This window comes from Chiloscyllium punctatum, chromosome 31 (genome assembly GCF_047496795.1).
Source record: "Chiloscyllium punctatum isolate Juve2018m chromosome 31, sChiPun1.3, whole genome shotgun sequence".
NCBI lineage: Eukaryota > Metazoa > Chordata > Chondrichthyes > Orectolobiformes > Hemiscylliidae > Chiloscyllium > Chiloscyllium punctatum.
In genome coordinates, this window is record NC_092769.1 from 55,699,305 (window position 1) to 55,705,966 (window position 6,662).

At 45.2% G+C, this 6,662-nt stretch overlaps 1 long non-coding RNA gene across 1 annotated transcript; it reads right to left on the bottom strand.

The window, feature by feature from the left end:
* Positions 1 to 334: 334 nt before the first annotated feature.
* Positions 335 to 6,192, bottom strand: LOC140456832 (uncharacterized). Its single transcript, XR_011953169.1, has 4 exons — positions 6,131 to 6,192; positions 5,396 to 5,503; positions 2,579 to 2,661; positions 335 to 421 (listed from the first exon to the last, which is right to left on the bottom strand). It is a non-coding gene; the product is annotated as an uncharacterized lncRNA (long non-coding RNA).
* Between the last annotated feature and the right edge of the window lie 470 nt (positions 6,193 to 6,662).

Consider the following 6,662-nt stretch of genomic DNA (forward strand, 5'->3'; position numbering starts at 1 on the left):
CCACCACTAGGGATATATCTCCCTCCCCAGCCCTTTCTATCTTTCGCAGAGACCATGGGATCTTTGGTGCTGATGTGCTGCCCCACGGATACTTCAGTCACTCACCCTACCAAATGGCCTAGTGAGATTATCATTAGATGGATAATCCAGACACCCAGGTAACGTTCTGGGGCCCAGGGTTTGGATCCCGTCACGGCAGACAGTGGAATGTGAGTTCAATAAAAATTTGGAATTAAGAATCTATTAAAGACCACAAATCCATTGTTGATTATTGCGAAAAGAAACCTCATCAGATTCGCTAATATCCTTCAGGGAAGGAATCTGCCATCCTTACCTGGTCTGACCTACATGTGACTCCAGACCCACAGAAATGTAGTTGACTCTTTACTGCCCTTTGGGCCCAGCCAGTGACACCCTCATCCTGTGAATGAATAACAAAGAAGGTCAAGTCTTGTAAACAACCATACTATTCTTACAGATAAGTGATCTCTTAGTAAATTTGCTTCTCAACTCCCTGCTGACTATTGGGGAAGTGGGGGGCGGTCAATAATACCATCCCAATAAGGAGATCATCCCTTTCTTATTTCTCAGTTCCACCTGTATAACCTGCCGGGATGTAGTCCCAGGAATACCCTCCCCTCAAAATGGTTATTCTCCCCTTTAAGAATATTCTGCTCCCTCTCTGAGACATCCTTATACACAAATTACACATTTGAATAATAAACCTTACACTCATCAGGTCATCATAAAAGGATTACAGGACACATTGACATGGGTGTGAAAGGCTAATGCCTAACGATGGGCAAGTTGTCTCCATCCTGACCAATGGGTAGGAAGATCCTCTCAATCACTCCAAAGTGTATCCCTAGAAAGATAGCAGCTCTGCCTGCTTCCCACTGCCCAGTGCTCCCAGTAAATGTTTGGAAGAATGGGAGGTGGGGGGGGGGGGGGGATATCTCCTAGAAAAGGCATAACTGTAAAGGTCTAAGAGGATTATGAAAAGAGAGTGATGCACAGGAGAAGGAGGCAACAAGTTGCCAGATGGGGTGTAACTTGGGAAAATGGGAAGTTGCTCATTTTGGAGGAAATAATAAAAGAACAAAGTACTATTTAAATGGTGGAAACTGTAGAAAGCTGCACCACAAAGAGACCAGGGGTAATTGTTCAGGAAACACAGAAAGCTACCACACAGTTACACCAGGGAATCAGGAAGGGGAATCGAATGTTTGTTTCAAAAGTTTTCAATATCAGAGTTTGGAGTCTCTACCTGAGAGTAATGTATGGAAGTGCTGGTGAGACCACCATATCTGCACGAATGAGAGCAGTTTTGGTCCCTTTAGATAAGGAAATGTGTCACTTTATTGGAGGCATTTCAGGGAAGATTCAATGAGATGATCCCTGGTTTGGAGGGATTATCTTTTAAATAAAGGCTGAAAAGTTTGGAACTCCAATCACTGGATTTTGGAGAAAGAGAGGTGATCTCATTGAGACAGATGGGATTCTTAAGGGGTTTCAGAGGATAAATACTGAGAGGATGTGTCCGAGGGTAAATACTGAGAGGGGAGTCTGAAACAAGATTCTGAGTTACGGAATCAAGAGTTCTGTTTTGGATTCAAGTATAAGGGAACACCGACGTGGGTAAGGGGTTTCAGTAGCAATGGAGCTGGGGTGAGGTGGAGAAAAGCAACTTTTAAAAGATTGGATTTCCTGGTGCTGTGATTGTGTGGATGTCTGATCAGAAGGTCACCTTGGGGTCAGATATAACAGCAATATTGTTGAGAGTGTCGTTCTGCCTCAGAGAGTTCCCAGTGAGAGGGAGGGGCTCAGCAGTAAGGCAATGGGTTTAACCTTGACAATGTTTCATTGGAGGAAATTGCAGCTAATCGAGTAGTGGGAGTGTGATAAGCAGTTTGATAAGTGAGTAACAGTGGAGTAATGGAGAGGGATGATGGGGAGGGAGAGCTGGGCATCGGCAGTGTACATGTCAAACCTAACACAGTGTTTTTGGATGATATCACCTCCTGGCACTATGTACGTGAGATACAGGAGAGACCAAGGATAGATCGTTGAGGGACACCAAATGCAAGGAATTCAGAAAGGAAAGGGAGAGTGGAGATGGAGCAGGATTTTCCAACAACAGTGAGGTCAAATATCAGTTTTTCACAGAATGGGAGAGAAGGACATAACCAGAAAAGACCAACAGACAGAACAAGGAACAATATCTATGAATTGGCGAAGGGGAGTGATGAGGCGGCAGCGGAGGAAAGAGAGTTGGAAAGGGAGTTTAGCGAGATTAGGGGAAAGGGTCAAGGTGAGCTCTGATAAGACTTGACAAGAGACTGGAGAAAGATGTAGGTTTAGAACAAAAACCAGGAACACCACGTGAGGCAGTTTGGCTCAGTGGGCTAGTGGGAGGGAGAGAAACAGCAGATCGGATTATCTCAGTCTTAGTGACAGAGAAACTCCATGTGCTCCTCACTCGTTGTTGGAGGGGAGGATGGAGGAGACAGGGTGATGGACAGTCTTTTTACAAAGAAACAAAACCAGGGTTAGTGATATTTAAAATGAGTGATCAAACCTGATGTATTTAGGTTTTATCCAGAATATTAAAACAAACGACTGAAGTCCTGGTTCGAATCCCATCTTGGCAGACGGTGGAATCTGAATTCAAGAAAAAAAAACGTATTAGGAATCTGCTGATCTCCATGAAACCATTGTCAATGGCGAAACAAATCCTGCCAACCTGACAGCGGCCCAGCCAGCTACTCACTGAAATAATCACTGCAAAGTCTCAACACCGGAATGAAACTGGATGGACCAGTTGGCAACTAACAAGGCACCAGAAATTACAACCACAGAATCAGCCCTCTCGATGGTGCAACATCCTACTCACGAACATAAGGTTTTTGGTGCCAAAATGTGGAGAGCTGTCTCACAGACTAGTCAAGGAACAGCCTGACATAGTCATACTCACGGAATCATCCCTTACAAACAATGACCAGACACCACCATCACTATCCCTAGATATCGAGAGTGTGGTGCTGGAAAAGCACAACAGTCAGGCAGCATCCGAGGAGAAGGAGAATCGACGTTTCGAGCCTAAGCCCTTCATCAGCCTGACCTGTTGCACTTTTCCAGCACCAGACCCTTGACTCTGATCTCCAGCATCTGCAGTCTTCACTTTCTCCTGAAATCTCTGGATATGTCCTGTCCCACTGGCAGGACAGACCAGGCAGAGGTGGTGGCACAGTGGTGTACAGACAGGGAGGATTTGCCCTCGGAGCACTCAGCATTGACTCCGGAGACCAGGAAGTCTCATGGCTTCTGTTGATTACCACGTCCCGTCCTCCCTTGGCTGATGAATCAGTTCTCCTTCATGTTGAACAACATTTGGAGGAAGCACTGAGGCAATAAAATGCAGTCAAACTTACTCTGGGTACAGGATTTTAATGTCCACAATCGAGACTAGCTCTGCAACAGAATTACTGACTGAGCTGCAGGTCCTAAAGGGTATAGCTGCTCAACTGAGTCTGCAGCGGGTGGGGAGGGAACCAACAAGAGTGTAAAACATACTTGATCTCATTGTTATGAATTGACCAGCGGCAGATACATCTGGCCATGACAGTATCGTACGAGCGACCATCACACATTCCTTTTGGAGACAAAGTCTTGCCTTAAAGTTGAGAAAAACCTCCATTGCGTAGAGTGGCACGATCACCGTTCTAAATGGGACAGACTTCGAAGAGATGGACGATCTCAAACTGGGTATCTCGGAGACACTGTGGGACATCAACAGCAGCAGAGCTGTAATCTGTAATCTCATGGGTTTGTAAATCCTGCACTCACCCATCACAATGTACAGGAAAGGAGGGCATGCCATGAGCAGCACCAGGCAGACCTAAAAATGAAGTGCCAACCTGTTGAAGCTATCAAACAGGACTATCTGCATTTCAAACAGCATCAGCAGCAAGCAACAGAGCTAAGTGATCCTACATCCAGTGGAACAGATCGGAGCTCTGCAGTTCTGCCACACCCAGTTGTGAACGGTGATGGACAATTAAACAACTCACTGGAGGAAGCATCACAGAAATCCCCACCCTTACTGATGGAGGGGCCTCACACACCCATGCACCAGATAAGATGACAGCATTTACAGCAATCTTCAGCCAGAAGTGCAAAGTGGGATGATCCATCTCAGCCTTCTCCAGTGGTTTCTAACATCACAGATGTGAGTTTTCAGCCAGTTCGATTCAGTTTGAATAACATCAAGAAATGGTTAAGTAGTGCAAAGGTTACGGGCCCTGCAAATATTCTGGCAATAATACTGATATCTTGTGCTCCAGAACTTACCACCCACCAAGCCAAGTACCGCTCCAGCACTGGCATCTACCAACAATGTGGAACATTGCCCAGGGATGTTCAACACAAAAACACAGGGCAATCCAACCCAGCCAATTTCCATCCATCAGTCCACACTCGATCAGCAGTAAAGTGATGGAAGATGTCATCAACTGGGCTACCAAGCAGCAGCTGCTCAGCAACAGCCAGCTGAGTGACACTCATTTTAGGCTCCACCAGGGCCACTCAGCTCCCGATTGTGTTACCGCCCTGATTCACAATCTGGCCACCAGCTGAATCTCAGAGGCGAGGTGAGTGTGACAACTCAGTCCCACTCCAAGATCACTAATTCTAGCTGATTCCACCCTCAACTCAGCTCATTTACTAAAACTCTCATCCATCGTGTGTTATCTCCAGACTTCATTTTCCAAACACACTCAGGGCCAGCTTCCCACATTCAACCTCACTGTAATATCAAGAAAGTCTAAATCTCTGCTTGTTGATTTATCAAAAGGCTCCTAATTATAATCAACAGCGTACAGCCATAGAGATGTACAGCATGGAAACAGACCCTTCGGTCCAACCCATCCATGCCGACCAGATACCCCAACCCAATCTAGTCTCACCTGGCCAATATCCCTCAATTTAAAATTCTCACACTTGATTTAATTTCTGGCTGTGATAATCCCTAGCTCCCTGCACCACACACACTTTCAGACCTCGACAACCTATTTTCTTCGAGACTCCCAACCATTTGTTAATTTATTACTTCACCTGTGTGGCTGTTTCTACAGTTGCTGAAGCAGCATGGTCTGAAATTCGCAGCCAAAACCTCTCAGGTCTGCTTTCCACCTTTAAGACATCCCTCAAACCTGCTTTTTGGCAATGCTTTTGGTCACCTGACCTAATATCTCCATCTCTGGCGTAATGTCTAAAGTTCTCAATAGCATTTTTGTGAAATTATAAGCATGATAATAAAAATACAAACTGTTGTTGATTTGGACATTATTTTCAAATCATCACTGTTGCTGAGTGAATAATCGATAATGCCACTTACCCAACCACATTGTAAGGAGCACCTTCACCACACAAACTGCAGCTGTACAAGAAAGTCAAACATCACCCTCTCCACAAGCAACAGGGCTTTGGCATTAATCACTGGTATCTGTGGAAGGAGAAACACAGTTGATGTTTCAGGGAGAGCAAAATGGATTACAGGGAATGAAAATGGTACAGAATTTGATATTCAGAAATGGAAGGAAAATACACTTGCTTCTTGGAAAAAAGAATTCTTGACTGTCAAATATATTCAAGAAAAAAGTAATCTGATAATAGAGCAGTCCATGGTCAGGAGCTGGGCCGCAGTGAAAAACTCATTTACAAAGGGTCTATAAAAGTAATATACAGTAGTAAACAGACCAAAAATACACCCATGGTTCGAGACGGAGGAAGTTAGATATTGACAAAGTGGTTATGAGGGAGCCCAGAGGTGAATCAGAGCAGGATTGGCTGCTATGATCCCAATGACTCTGTACTAGAGAAAGGCTGCACATGCGCCTGGCTGCACCTTGCCCCCTACAAAGATGGCGTGTCCAGTGAATCTTTGTCCCGAATAAAGATGGCGGCGCTCACTCAGGCCTGCAGCCGCGCTGAGGCAATTCCCCATTTACTGCAAACACGGGACTGGGACGTTCAAATTTATGTTTTCCGTCGTGCACAATTTGTTTGTGAAACCTCTCTGCTCATAGCAACACAGTTTTTATCCCATTTCCCTGTTTATTTCTTTCCTTACCGTATCCATAACTTCCCGAACATTCATTACAGCGACACTGCGCTGCGCGCGAGGGTGATCACATGGTTTAGTTTAGCTCCGCCCTTCATTCACTTTGATTGGTTGGAGGACCAACCTCCCCTAGGTCCTCCAGATCCGCCCACCGACCTTTCATTGGTCCAGTACTGACATCAATCACCCGCGGGTCATTTGTTGGCTAGAGCATGCGCAGTGCGTCCTGCTTAACTGATATGTTGGGTAATGTGATGGGAGAGTTTACTGAGGGTCAGAATTCCCTTTGTGTGAGCTCTGCAGTAGATTTCCTTTATTCATGGAGGGAATTGCCTTCCCACTCATGACTGTATAGCTGTAATTGATGAATCAATGCCAAATGAACCAGTACATAAACACCCCATTTTCACTGCTTTTCACAACATCTTCTTTTGCACATTGTATCACACTCTTCTTTGAAAACAAAAAAAACATGAAACGGAGCCTCAATGAGCAGGCGTAGGGCATTCATTCCCTTCAGCTTGTTCCCCCATTCTATCAG